Source organism: Camellia sinensis, chromosome 13 (assembly GCF_055761805.1).
Source record: "Camellia sinensis isolate YWXY chromosome 13, ASM5576180v1, whole genome shotgun sequence".
Classification (NCBI taxonomy): Eukaryota; Viridiplantae; Streptophyta; class Magnoliopsida; order Ericales; family Theaceae; genus Camellia; species Camellia sinensis.
Window position 1 is genome coordinate 47,096,553 of NC_138973.1, and position 16,392 is coordinate 47,112,944.

Sequence of the window (16,392 nt, forward strand, 5' to 3'; positions counted from 1 at the left end):
ATAAAATTCATATCCAAAAATGGTATTCCAAGATTAAACTTGTAATTGATGATTTTGCATTAGATCTTATTGCTTTAATTGATACTAGTGTTGATCTTAACTATATTCAAGAAGGCTTACTCTCTACTAAGTATTATGAGAAATGTCATGAAAATTAACTTCTGCTAATGGTAGTAAAATGCATATTAAATATAAACTCCCCAAAGCTCATATCTGTCAATATAATGTTTGTTTTAAAACCTCCTTTGTTTTAGTAAAAAACATGATTGATAAAATTATTTTAGGTACGCCATTTATATTTTTACTTTATCCATTAACTACTTCTAGTGAAGGAATAACAACTCAAGCTTTTGGTCAAACAGTTATTTTTAAATTTTTATTACCACCTGAAGTATTAGAATTAAATCAATTAAAAGATTGTTCTATTTCTCAAACTATTAATCGATTAACTAAACACTTACGCTATCTCAAAGAAGAAATCAATTATAAAAGAATTGATCAACAATTAACTGATCCTATTATAATATCCCAAATTGAAGAATTTAAATTAAAATTAGAATCAACTGTTTGTTCTACTTTACGTACTGCATTTTGGCATAGGAAAAAGCATATAGTCACATTACCATATATTAAGGATTTTAATAAAAAAATAAATTCCTGCTAAATCTAGACCTATTCAAATGAATCATGAATTACTTGAAATGTGTAAAAAATAAATCAATGAGTTATTAAAAACCCGCATCATTAGTCCTAGTAAATCACCCATGGTCTTGTCCTGCTTTTTATATTAACAAAAATGTTGAATTAGAACGAGGTGTCCCTCGCTTAGTTATCAATTATAAACCATTAAATAAAGTTCTAGAATGGATTCGATACCCAATCCCTAATAAAAAAAAAATTGATTAAAAGACTTAGTCAAGCTGCCATTTTTAGTAAATTTGATTTAAAAAGTGGTTTTTAGCAAATACAAATCCATTCCAAAGATAGATATAAAACTGCTTTTATTACACCTTTTGGTCACTATGAATGGAATGTCATGCCATTTGGATTAAAAAATGCTCTTAGTGAATTTCAAAATATAATGAATGATATATTTAACCCATTTAGACATTTTTCTATTGTTTACATTGATGACATTCTTATTTTTTCTAAATCTTTTAATGAACATTAGAAACATTTAACTGCTTTCTTTTATACTATTAAAAGTCATAGTCTAGTCATTTCTGCTCCTAAGATTAAATTATTTCAAACTAAATTTCGATTTTTAGGATATGATATTCACCAGAATACAATTTTACCTATTAGTCGTTCTATTGAATTTACGTCTAAGTTTCCTGATGAAATTTTAGATAAAAATCAGTTACAACGGTTTTTAAGTTCTCTCAATTACATTGCTAAGTTTTACAAAGACCTTAGGAAAACTTGTCAACCTTTATTTGATAGGTTAAAGGATAATCCTCCTCCTTGGTCTTCTACTCATACTACCATTGTTAAACAAGTCAAACAATATGTCAAGTCTCTTCCTTGTCTTGGTATTCCCACTGAAAATTCATTCAAAATTATTCAAACTGATGCTTCTGATATTGGTTATGGTGGCATTCTTCTTCAGAAAGGCACTCCTCAGTTATCTAAACAAATTATTCGTTATCATTCTGGTGTCTGGAATAAAGCACAATTAAATTATAGTACTATTAAAAAAGAAATTTTATCTACTATTTTATGTATTAGTAAATTTCAAGATGACATTTTAAATTAAAAGTTTTTACTTCGTGTTGATTGTCAATCTGCTAAATATGTTTTAGAAAAAGATGTTCAAAATCTTGCTAGTAAGCAAATTTTTGCCCGATGACAATATATATTAAGTATTTTTGATTTTGATATTACCTATATACCTGGTTGTCAAAATTCTACACCTGATTTTCTTACCCGAGAATTTTTACAAAGAGATAGGCTTGAGTAAGAGATGACCACTCCATTTATTGCTTACCATAAAACCCAAATTACCCATTACCGTGATCTTATTCACCAAATTGCTTACCGTATTGCCCGACTAAAATTAGCCAGAAAAACTACTCAACGTGCTCAGTTTATTAACTATCACCAGATTCAAGCTTGTCGCCATTTACTTGCTGATTATTACAATTGTTTGGATTATCATCAAGCTTACTTAGATCTCCTTAGTTCTTGTTAAGTTTTGTGACTAATCTTTCTTTCTATTCAACAGATGTCTCGCCCCAGGCCTCCTTCCAAAGCCTTGGTCCCATCTAGTCAACCTTTTGTTCCTCCTTTGGAACTAGTAACCCAATACCATCCTAGTAAAATGATTAACCGTTACCAAGTTCTTGGTAACATTCCTAAACCCAGTTACACATCTGCTTTGATTACTGATCCTTTTACATCCTCCAGCCGAACAATCACTCCATACCCTCCTAATCCTATTAAAACAGCCCGATCCGATTATGTGAAATCTACCACTACTAATATGTTCTTCAAAGAACCCTAAAAGTCAGTATGTTAATGACCTAGTTAAATCTTATTTTCCTCCTGGATGGCATTTTGTTCCCATGCATCCAGAGAAATAAATCACCTTCTATAAAGATATTTTGTTTACCCATCAATATATTGTGATTAAACATATTTATGATCGGATTTACACTAGTAAAGTTGTTTATCATTCCCTCTATATTCACAATATTGTTTGCTTAGCTGAATGGGGTTCTCCTTTTCAACTTCGCGACTTACCTAATCACTCTCTTCAATATATTTGTTATGACTATATTGATGCCTGGTTCAAAGCATTTTTATATCAAAATGAAACCTTTAGTTACTCTTGGTTCATCCAATTTGATCAAAAGTTCAAATCAGAATCACTTACTTGGTTTCTGCGATGGTGGACTCATTATGGTGCCATTTCAAATATCTTCCCAGAAATTGTGATGGAACAGGTTAACTACTTTTCAACTGTTTTCTCATTCACTCCCCAGCAGAAGAAATTCCCTAAATTGCTTATTTTTATATCCAAATACAAAGTCCCTTGGATATTTAAATGGCATTATGACATTTCTGATGATGTTGTTCAAAGAATACACTCGGTTAAATGGTGGGATAATTACAAAATTTCCCACATTGTTGAAATTGTTCAAGCTGAGTTCCCGATTAACATTCATGCTCCTACACCTGCCATGGTTAAAGCTCAGTAGAACCCAACTGCTTCAATCACCCAAGGAAGCCAACTTTCTACAGTCAACCTTGGAAGCCCATCTTCAAGTTCTTCCAAACCCAAGTCAAAGATTAAATCAAAGGATAAAGCAAAGCCCAAGACTGATAAAGCACAGTCCAAGGGTTATAGCGATCCCGGGTTTACCCTTGTTGTACAGTGATCCGGACATGTGTCCGTGGATGTTGGTAGTTGGTTGTTATCGTGTTTACATTCCTTTTTCTTCATATTTGAGTTATAGGATGTGTTAGGCAGGTTTGTTACAGGTTGGTTGTGTTCGGGAGCCTAGTGTTGCTGCCCAGAATTTTGGATCTTTGCTCGAGCAAGGAGTTGGTCGCTCGAGCGAGAGTGGGGTTCGTGTCTGGTGGGTCGAGCCAGAGTGGCTCGCTCGAGCGAGCGGTTGCACCTGGTTCTGGACCTGAGAGTTGCCTTTCTTGGCTCAAGCGAGCTTCCTTCACTCGAGCGGTCTGGGTTTTTCTTCGCTCGACCGAGAACTTCTTGGCTCGAGCGAGAGTTTTCTGTGTCTGGTCGCTCGAGCGACGAAGGATTCGCTCGAGCGAGCGTGTTTTATATCAGCGGACAGTAGCGTTTTAAACATCACTTTTTCACTTCCTTTCTTTGATCTAACCCTTGATCCGAGCCTCTCTCTCTCTAAACTTACATTCTCTCTAAGATTTGATCTCCCTAGGGTGTGAATCTAGCCTAGGGCCTTTGTTAAAAAGATAGAGGGTGTTGAGAGCTTCGATTTAATCTGAAAAAGTTTGGATTTGGAGCACGTTGATCTTCGAGTCTTCATCTCCTTTTTGGCTAAAACTTCAAGGTAGGGATATCCTACTCCTCTCTATGGGTTTTGTCTTTAAATTTTGGTATTTTGAGATGTTGGGCTTGGTTTGGTAATTTTGTGAAAGTTTGGGGCTTTTGTGTAATTTTACAAAAGTTGGGGTTTTATTCATAATAAACCTAGATGCATGTTTGACATAGAAAAATGAAATGATTGTTGAATCATTGATGAAAATGGGACCTAAGGGTTGAAATGTTAATTATGGGAATTGACCTAATTACATTGTTTAATTAATTGGGATAATTAATTGAAAAGAATGAAGAAATGAAATGTTGATTGAATATCCATTGTGCATTTATTTTCTGTTTAGAAATAACTGCTTTGGGCTATCGGTGGAGGATAGTCGTGATTGTTGTAGACAATTCATGATGATTAGGCAAACCGAAACTAATCAATGAAGTGTGTCATGGAACTTGACGGTTGATAGAATACATTAATTGTATGTATTGGTTGATTGTGTATAGAACCAATGTGTTTGTATACGTTATGTGTAGAGGAGGAGATAGGGGATGTACTCCGCGGTTTAGGGGAAGATAGGGGATGTACCTCTAAACCGGTTAGTGTTGGGAGAAGATAGGGGATGAACTCCGTAGATACAGCTCATATGCTTGTCTAGAAGTGAAGATAGAGCTTATATGCTTATCTTTGTGATGTGTGGATATAGCTCATATGCTTATCTGTGGATATTGTGGTTATACATATCTGTTGTAGAATGTGGATATAGCTTATTTGCTTATCTGAGAATGTGGATATTGTTATTATACATATCTGTTGAGAATGTGGTTAGTGCTTATATGCCTATCCGTTGAAAAAGGGAAAATGAAAGGAAACTTGGACTCATAAGTCGTATGACATAAATATGTGATTTATGTGATTGTATCAGTGTTGGCCATCTATCAATTGCTAATATTTTAGTCATTGTTCATGGTTGGTTTAGTGTATTTCTACTGGGCTGTGGCTCACCCTATATGGGAATATCATTTTCAGGTGCAGGTAGCATGCCACCTCCAAGGACATAGCTGGGAGGCTAGAGGCGGGCATACTTTTGTTGCTTAACTTTTGATGTATTACATGTAACTTCAAGCCAAGGGCTTAATGTGTAAACGAGTCAGTACTCTTTTGTTGTAACCAAGTGTTAACTTGGAAAGCTGTAAGCCCATAGGGCATTTTGTTATGATGTTAGCATGTAATACTTATGTAATGGAACTCTAAGGAATAAAGGAATGTGGTTAGTTTATATGTAAATGCATGTCTTATCTGATGGGTTTAATGTTGTTATTTTGAGGGCGTTACAATAAGTCTCCAGTTCCTGCTCAGCCCAAAGTCAAGTCCAAGGTTAAATCCAAATCCTCCAAAGATGAGCTGCTCAAAATGGCTCGTCTACTGGTTAATCAAGCCCAAGCCCAGTCAGATTCGGATAACAGCAGTTCAGAAGAGAGTTCAGACAGTTCAAACTTTTCTAAAGGATCAACTACTCAAAACCCATATGGACCCGAGTTTCAAGATGCACAGGATCCATATGCCTAGTCAACCCTACATTGGATTCCATATAGATACAAATTAGCTTCAACCAATACTCTTTTGAGAAAAGCTGCCAATTTGTATTTATATTGATTCCTCTATTCACATGTCTCCACCAAAAGTAACAAAAAGTCATTGTTCACTTTACTGTTTGTCACTCAATCAATCTGCTAAAGCAGCTTCAACTTTCAGTCAATCAACCGAAAGCATCCGACAGCCTACTTTTACCCATGAGCTGCCAGCTGCTCTCCTGATCAAGCAAGTCACATGTTACATAGTTAATTGCATTTTCTATAAATTAGAATAACTTAGTCATTTGTATTCAGGGGGTTAACCAAGGAGAAAAGAAGTTCGAAACTTTGAGTGAGAACCTATTTATCTCTGATAGTCGAACCTATTATGTATTCTGAAGTAACCCAATGTTACTTCCATTAAACAATTGTAAGTTATTTTGATATTAAACATTTACTTTATTTTGGTTACTTTGTGTGCATATTATTCCTTTTCTTTGTTATCATTCTTTGTTTTTATTTTTTAATAACAGTTTAAAAATTATCACAAAAAATATTACTAATTATAAGTTTTAGTGATAGTTTAAAAAAATCATCACAAAAAAACGTTACTAATTTTTTATTTTTAACCACAGTTTAAAAAATTAGTCACAGAAAAATGTTACTAATTGTAAATTTTAATTACAATTTATAAAAATCGTGACAAAAAAATCACTAATTATCAAATTTCAATTATATATGTAAAAAATCGTCACAAAAAATTATTTTTAATGAAAATTTTATTAGAATTTATTTTCAATAGAATTTGAGGGAAATTAAGTTAAATTATTAAGACCTATTGGTAATTTATCTTTCATTTTTTATTTTTAAAAGATGCTTAGTTAAATTGAATTGAATTGTGTAGTTTTTCCATGTGATGAGTAGTACATACATTTGATCTGGCCTTAAAGCCTACGAAAGACCCAAGCCCAGATCGTAGGAAGTTGGTTCACTCGGAGTGCACAATTTATAGGCCCATCAACATGTTGAAGTGGATTGGCTTTGATCTGTAAAAACACACACCACACTTGGCACGCCCTCAATGGTAGAAAACATGAACATGGTACGATTACAGAATGGTCTTCTCCACCTGTAACTATCCCCAGATCGAAGAGAGATATAAACCTGCACCACGAATACTAATAAGCATACTCCAAAATAGTATTACGTGTGATGAATTGTGATAAGTGAGGAATGTAGCATAATCACCTCCTCACACAAGTAAAAATTCTATAGAAATTCATTAACAATCTTTAAAAATGTATGTATATACGAACATTCTTGCTATTTACATCTTCAAACATGTCTAACTTTATCAACGAAGGATCCTTAGAAATGTATGTATATACGAACATTCTTGCTATTTACCATCTTCAAACATGTCTAACTTTATCAACGAAGGATCCTTAGATATGTATGTATATACGAACATTCTTGCTATTTACCATCTTCAAACATGTCTAACTTTATCAACGAAGGATCCTTAGAAAGGATATCAGTCGGTGAGTTCTCAAAAATTTATTTACAAGCCTAACAAGCAATAGGCCTCGTTTAGAAACATGTTAATTTAGTAATTTTTTAGTTATTTGGCTAAAATATGAGCTAAAAAAAATTAGTATGTTTGGGATGACTTTTTGGCTTTTTACGAAAAGATGTGCAAAAAGTAGAGAGAAAAAAGAATCTTTGACTTTTTTATATAAGTTGTTAGCTTTTTGGCTAATTTAGTAATTTTTTGACTTTTTAGCTAAAAGGAAAGGTTCCCAAACGAGGCCTAGCTCACATCCAATCTGAAAGCCTAGAGTTGCCAAAGATCCGGTCCAATCCATAGGTCCACCACTTATTAATATTATCGACATGTTTGCCTCATTGTACCAATTTTCTAACAAACTTTTAGAAATCAAAATCAAGCTATCATATAACATTGACGGACAAGGCCTCGGGACAGTCAATCAACTTTGACAAATCGGGCATTCAGTTTTCATCGTCGGTGCGGCCTTTGGTAGAGCATCAAATTTGTGAGTTAATGCAGATGAAACCAGTGAAGGCTGGGGCGAAATATCTGGGGTTGCCATCATGTTGGGGCCGATCAAAAAAGGAAGGCTTTAGTTATATGACAGAACGGATGATGGATAAGCTTCAAGGTTGGAAGACGAAATTTCTATCACATGCAGGCAGAGAAATCTTACTAAAAGCCGTAGTGCAAGCCATCCCCACATATGCAATGGCCTGCTTTCTTTTCCCCAAAAGTTTATGTGAGTCTATGAACTCAATGATGAGCAATTTTTGGTGGTCAAGTGACTCTAAGAGCGGAGGAATTCATTGGGTAGCCTGGGACAAGTTGACCTTGCCTAAGATGAAAGGGGGTTTGGGGTTTCGTGATTTTCGAGCTTTTAATAAAGCATTACTAGCCCGGCAAGGGTGGCGTCTTCTCAAATATCCCAACTCGTTTGTGGCCAGGTTCTTAAAGGGTATCTATTTCCCTAGCTTAGATTTTTGGCATGCTTCTAAAGGATCCCGAGCTTCTTGGGCGTGGGCGAGTCTTCTTGAGGGCCGTAATATTCTTCAACGTGGGTCTCGGTGGCAAATTTCAAATGGGGCCTCAGTCAAGTTTTGGGAGGATAAATGGGTTGCAACGGCAAAGGATTTCATAATCAAATCCCCTAAGCCAGCTGGGTGTCCTATTTCTAAAGTCGCAGATGCAATTAATTCGACCACAAACTCCTGGAATGTGGGGCTGTTGCAGAATATGATTTCAAGCTCTGATGTCCGTAATGTTTGTGCCCTTCCTATCTCTTTTGGCAACACTGAAGATGCTATTATCTGGCACCATGATCCTAAAGGCCTTTATCAAGTCAAATCTGGGTACCAAGAAGAGAAAATGTTTCAACAAACTCAGCTTACGGCCAGCCCGTCCACTTCTTTCCAAGTTCCGGATCAGGTCTGGAAAATGCTTTGGGGCCTTCCGGTCCCTCCGAAACTCAAACATTTTTGGTGGCGCTGCTGCCACAATTCTCTGGCTACGAAACAAAATTTATTCCGTCGTAAAAGCTCTCGGGAGGATGTGTGCCCGATCTGCCTTGCTGAGTCTGAATCTATCGAGCATTTAATTTGCGAGTGTGCTTGGACTAAAGCTGTCTGGTTTGGCAGTGATTTGAGCCTGACTTTCAAGGATGAGGTTACATCTATTTCTAGGTGGATGTGCAATCTATATTCTGCCTTCTCCCATACTAAAGAGCGGATGTACTTTTTCAGTAAACTTTTGTGGGTGGGTTGGCACATTTGGAAATCTAGGAATGCTCTGGTCTTTCATCGATTGCCAGTGGATCCGCAGTCTACCATTTACCAAGCTGCTAGGGATAATCTGGAATTTCTATTAGTTGGCCCTCGTCATAGCTTCGGGGGAAGCCTCAATCATTCATTAGTGGAAGTTTCAAATGAAGTTTGGACTGCTCCTTCGTTAGGCTGTTTTAAAGCGAATTGTGATGTGGCCATGGGAAAAGGCTCGACCACGGCTTTTATTGTGGTGTTATTTCGAAATTGGAAAGGTGAGTTGGTAGATGGGGCTGTGCAAAGGATAGCCGTGCAATCCGTCTTGCAAGGGGAGGCTTTTGCGGTCCGTAAGGCATGCCTCATGGCCCGAGCTCTTAATCTCTCTCAGGTTGAAATTGAGGAGGACAACAAATCAGTCATTTCGCTGTGTGTCTCTGAAGATGTTCCTCCCTGGACTTGTGCACCTATTATTGAGGATATTAGAATGTTAGCTCGCTGTTCTAACCTGTCTTTCCATTGGTCTCCTCGGTCGGCAAATGGGGCAGCTCACTGGACTGCCAGAGCTTATTTATCTGGTGCTCTTCCAGCCAACTGGGTGGCCAATCCTCCCTTGCCTTTAGTGCGAGCTTTGGGCTGAGTTGTGTTTCTTTCCTTGCTTAGCTCTGTTTTGCTTTCCTTTGTTTCTGTGTTCAAAAAAAAAAAAACCATTAGACTGGTTCATCATAAAAATAAAAATAAAAGCAAAAACAAAAACAAAAACAAAAAAATAAATGTATTCACTAAAAAACCTTCAATAATGCATCAAGAAACAAAACCAAAAGGAAGGTTAAATATATATATATATATATACAGAACAGGGTAGATTGGTCATCAAAAAAAATTTAGCCCTCTTAATTAAGCCATCGCAAATCCATCTCCCAGAACATGAGAAAATACGACAAATCAACACATAAAGAAGATATCAATTAAGAATAAGACCCCAAAAAAATAAAAAATAAATAAATAAATTCTCAATTCATCATCATCACAATCAAAAAGAGAAAAAGAGAGACTTGCAATTATAGAGTGGAAGTTGAATCGAATTTGTTGATGGCAGTCAATGATCTTCAATCTTCAATAGCTATTCTTCAATCATCGATATTTCAATCTTCAATTACTGATTTAAGCAACTTGGAGAGAGAGAAACAGAGGGAAATTGGGAAGAAAAATACAAAGCAGAAAAGAAATGTGCCTGTGTTTTCAAGTTGTAAATATTTAGAGCATCTCCAACGTTTATTCGTTTTCTTTTTTTTTTTCCCATCAAATTTGAATAAAAATTTAGATAGAAGTTTCATTTGATACCGAGCTTTCCACCAAAAAATTTTCATTTTTCATCAAACCATCAATTGACCAGAAGGACGATTGGGCGAATGTCTAATCGATTCACTGGTTTTGTATAAATTAACTAGAACCTAAAGGACAATTTTGCGAATAAGAGGTTGTACAAGAGGATGGACAACATTGTACAACCGACCACTCGTACAGTGTACCTGCAACACTGAAAGCATCCTCAATTTGATATTGATTTGATGTTATGGTTAGAGCAACAAATCTAGACTTATTTCATCAAATTTAAATTTGATAAAAATAAAAATTAATAGAGTAAGCATTGGAGTTAGTCTTAAGAGAGACAAAGTTGAATAAATGTTGGTTATATCACCTTCTTTTTTTCTTCTTTTTTTTTTTCTTTTTTAAACTGTTGTATCACTTCTTCTTTTTTGACTATTATACCATATGGACTTTTAATTATGTCATTTTCTTCTTTAGTTACGATTATTTTTTTTTAATTATGATATTATTTTGAGATATTTTGTTATACCTCATGTAGTGTTTAGTTATAATTTTTTTTTTTTTAGTTATAACTCAAAAAATATAAAATTATACCATTTTTTTTTCTTTAGTTATTAGGTGCAAAAGTGTATATCATAGTCTTTCTCTCTTTTTTATCATAATATTTCTAAACTATTAATTAAGGTCATAATTTCAGCAACTTTCATTTTTTTTTAAAAATGCTATAGAAAACAATTCATAATGAAATTGAGTAAATTATACTTTGTCCCCTTCATGTTTATGTTTAGTCACTCTCTCATTTTGGTCTTTAAAATTTATTTTTTCCTACTTTCAAGTTTTTGTCACTTTACTTTTAAAGTTAATTTTTGTTAAAAATTAAACAAAAAATGATGCATTAATAGTCACATGGCATAAAAATATTTTATTATATATGATCCACACCTTTGACATAAACTTAAAATCCATTATAATAATATATTTTTTATATTATATGACATACTAACAGTTCCTATGATATTTTCTGTTTAATTTTAAATAAAAATTAACTTTAGAAGTAAACTGAAAAAAAAAAATGAAATATAAAGACTCAAAATAGGGGGAAAAAAATTTTAAGGTTAAAGTGAAAAAATGGCCTAACTTAAGGGGACAAAAGGTAATTTTACTTGAATGATGTGTCAGTTTGATTTTTTAAATTATAACTAGTCACATTATTTTAGATAATTTGCATGTAAAATTTATATATCATGTTAACGGTTATCTTAAAGGAACAAGCTAAAATGGCTTGAAAAAATTATACATTTTTTATTACACAATTTTATGTACAATGTAAACCCTTTACAAACATTCAAATTTCATATATACCCCAAACAGTCAAAATGAGTTGAGAAGGTGGGACTTTTCCCAAACTAAGTCAAAATAGCAACTTATTTTCCAAAGTAGACTTGGTTCGGACGGAATTCTCAAATTAGGCTAAAACGTGGTTACAAACCACGCTTTTACCGTTTTTGTGGTCCTCCCATAAAAAATTTATAAAATCGTAAAAGCGTGGTTACAAACCACGCTTTTAATTAAGAAAGCGTTGTTAGGAACCACACTTTTAAGTAATTTTTATTTTTATTTTTTTCTAGAAAACATAGTTACAAACCACGCTTTTACTGTTAACCAAAGAAAGCGTTGATGATAACCACACTTTTAGCCCAAATGTAAAAACGTGTTTTGGAAACACGTTTTCAACACAAAACCACACCCAGAGGCTTCATTCTCTCTCTCTCTCTCTCTCTCTCTCTCTCTCTCACACACACACACATACACACACGCTATTTCTCTGACACACACACACACACACACACTCACCACACTTACACACTCACATATATAATTTTTAATATATATAAACTAGCCTATCACCCATGCTATGCACGGAATAATTATAAATATTTATATTTGTTTTAGATTGTTTTTAATATATAAATTATGTTTTTTAAGATTTTTTATAAAAATAATTTAACAATCTTATTACTAACCATAGTGTATGGGAGAAGTTAAAAGAGTAGTGCAGTAACTATACACGGATTGTATCTATAATTTTTTGTATGAGGAGATTTTGACCAAATTAATAAATGCAGTCATGTGGAAAGACATGTGGATTGAAAAATGTTAATAAATGCTGATCAGGGGATTTTGACCAAATCAATAAATACTGAGTTTTTTTTAAATAAAAAATAAAAAATTAGAAAATTCAGATTGGGATATTGAAGCTCCCACAGACCTTGGGGGTTAAAAGCCCCCTTTTGTTTAATATATTAACATATCACCCGTGCTATGCACGGAATAATTATAAATATTTATATTTGTTTTAGATTTTTTTTAGTATATAAATTATATTTTTTAAGATTTTTTATAAAAATAATTTAACAATCTTATCACTAACCATAGTGTATGAGAGAAGTTAAAAAAAAGTACTGCAATAATTATGTATAGATTGTATCTATAATTATTTATATGAGGGAATTTTAAATGCTGATCAGGGGATTTTGACCAAATCAATAAATGCAGACATGTGAATTGAAAAAAATTAATAAATGCTAATTAGAAGATTTTGACCAAATCAATAAATGCTGAGATTTTTTTTTTTTAAATAAAAAAATTAGAAAATTTAGATTGAGATATTTGAACTCCCATAAAGTTTGGGATTATAAACCGCTTTTCCTTAATATATAGATAGATAGATGGCACTTGTCACATGAAAGATCACGTATGAGTGGAGAGTTGATATAAATATTTCGATATAACTCAAATTGTCCATTATCACTCAATTCCATATTTAATTTTGTGACTCGAAATAATTTATTTTAAACATTCTGTAATCTACATATACCAGCATGGCTTAAAAGGTGACACAAATTCCGATACAAAAATAACTAAAATACCCTCCTCAAAATAACTTATCATCGAACAGTGTACCTAATTCCATTAGTCTCATTTTCGGCCCAAAAAAAGAATTAGTAACAATAATAATGTTTACCCTTATCAGCGTAATAATAACTACCATTTATCAAATATCAATATGAAAATAAAAATATAGGGGAAGCCGAATTAGAAAGCCAAAGATCAATAATTTGAAAAAAAAAATTCTATGCACAGGATAATTATCGATATTTATATTTGTTTTAAATTTTTTTTAATATATAAATTATGTTTTTTAAAGTTAAAAAGATTTGGAAGAATTTAATAAGTGCTAAGTTTTTTTTTCTAAAAAAATCAAAAAAATTAAGAAATTAAGATTCAGATATTGGAACTCTCACAAAACTTGTGGGTTAGAGATAGATATAAATAAATAGACAGATATAGATATAGATATTTATATTTGTTTAAAATTATTTTTAATATACAAATTATTTGTTTTGGAAAAGGTACTGCAGTAATTATGAGAGAAGTCAAAAAGTCTTGTAAGTTAAGAGAAGTTAATAAATGCTGAGGTTAATTTTTTTTTTAAAAAAAACAAAAAATTAGAAAATTATGATTGCATATTGGAGCTCCCACAGGCCTTGGGGGCTAGAAACCCCCTTTTGCTTAATATATAGTACTAGCATATCATCCGTGCTATGCACAGATTGTGTTTACAATTATTTGTATATATGAATTGTGATTTTTAAATATATTTTTTTTAAAATGTCTTCTTTTATTCCTTTTTAATATTATATTAAAGTTTAGTATTTTGATAATAATCATATGTGTTTGACTTTTTAAAGAATTAAATGTCTTTTTTTTAAATTATATTATATTAAAATTTAATATTTTGATAATAATCATATGTGTTGGACTTTTCAAGAAATTTTTTTTATGTTTGTTCTTAATGCATTAAAGTGTTATTATGAAGGATAATAATCATATGTGTTAGGACTTTTCAAGAAATTCATATTGTTAGATTTCAAAGAATTTTTTTTTATGCTTGTTCTTAATGCATTAAAATGTTATTATAAGGGTAAGACTTGTGAGTTGGGAGAAGTTAATAAATACTAAGATTTTTTTTTTAAATCAAAAAATCAGAAAATTTAGATTGGGAGATTGGAACTCCCACAAAGCTTGGGGCTAAAAACCCCCTTTTGCTTAATATATAGCATAGATTTTATTTTATAAAATTGAGACTAATATTAAATATATATAATAATAATTTATAATAGCAAATAATAATCAACTATATAATTTTTATAATTTTTGTAAATATAAATCATTTTTATATAATTTTACAAATATTTTTTTACAAATTAAATTAAAACAATCATACATACGTATGTATATAACTTGCCCAAAAATTAAAATGATAATTATTTTTTACTCTTAAATGATAATTATTTTTTATTTCTTATTTCTTAACCAAATTAATTTTTAATTTTAAAAAAAAATTCTAAAAATCAAACCATACATAGCCTAAAATCTTTTGATAAGTCATGTTTTACGTTGGTAACTTATTTAATTATTTGTTAATTTTACGACATTTTTACCATCTGAGGCATATTTAGTAACCATTTCATTTTCAGTTTTCAATTTATATTTACAAAAATTTTAAAAACTATCATAAAAACTTGTTTGTTAATTTTTTTTAATTTATAAATGGTTGTCTCAATTTGTAAATTTGAGGAAAAAACGTAAATTCAAAAAATGAGTTTACATTGGTTTTTAAACAAAAATTTAAAAATTTCACTAACAAAATTTTTTTTCAATTAATTTTTTAAAAATGAGTTTTTTTTTGAAAAAAAAATTATTTACAAACCAACGTAAACTCATTTTTTGAATTTATTTGAAAAAAAATTAATTGCAAAAAAAAATTAATTGAAAAAAAATTTTGTTAGTGAAATTTTTAAATTTTTGTTTAAAAATCAATGTAAACTTATTTTTTGAATTTACGTTTTTTTCTCAAATTTACAAATTGAGACAACCATTTATAAACTAAAAAAATTATCAAACAAGTTTTTATGATAGTTTTTTAAATTTTTGTAAATATAAATTGAAAACTGAAAACGAAATGGTTACCAAACATGCCTCAGATGGTAAAAATGTCATAAAATTAACAAATAATTAAATAAGTTACCAACATAAAAAATGACTTATCAAAAGATTTTTAGGCTATGTATGGTTTGATTTTTAGATTTTTTTAAATTAAAAATTAATTTGGTTAAAAAATAATGATCATTTAAGGGTAAAAAATAATTATCATTTTAATTTTTGGACAAGTTATATACATACATATGTATGGTTGTTTCAATTTAATTATAAAAAATTATTTGTAAAATTATATAAAAATGATTTATATTTACAAAAATTATTAAAGTTATATAGTTGATTATTATTTGCTATTATAAATTATTATTATATATTTAATATTAGTCTCAATTTTATAAAATAAAATTTATATATATTAAAAATTATATATGTGAGTGTGGTGAGTGTGTGTGTATGTGTGTGTGTGTGTGTGTGTGTGTGTGAGAGAGAGAGAGAGAGAGAGAGAGAGAGAGAGAGTGTGTGTGTGTGTGTGTGTGAATAAAGCCTCTGGGTGTGGTTTTGTGTTGAAAACGTGTTTCCAAAACACGTTTTTACATTTGGGCTAAAAGCGTGGTTATCATCTACACTTTCTTTGGTCAACAGTAAAAGCGTGGTTCGTAATCACGTTTTCTGAAAAAAAAAATAAAAAAATACTTAAAAGCGTGGTTCCTATCAACGCTTTCTTAATTAAAAGCGTGGTTTGTAACCACGCTTTTATGATTTTACAAATTTTCTATGGGAGGACCACAAAAACGGTAAAAGCGTGGTTTGTAACCATGTTTTAGCCTAGTTTAGGAATTCTGTCCGAACTAGGCCTACTTTGGAAAATAAATTGCTATTTTGGCTTAGTTTGGAAAAAGTCCCTAGAAGGCTGGTTCAACAAGTACAAAGGAATGGTAAACATTCAAATCTCATTTTGATCCTTTTTTTTTTAGGCAAATTACAAAAAAAACTCCAAGATTTCGCGTATTTTTTAATTTAAACGCCAATGTTTCAATTTTGATAAATTAAACCCTGGAGTTTTTTCTTTGTTTCAATCTGAACCCTCCGTCTATATCCGTTTGATTGAACTAATGGAATTTGTGCAAAATTCTCAGATTCAAACACACATGTTCAAACAC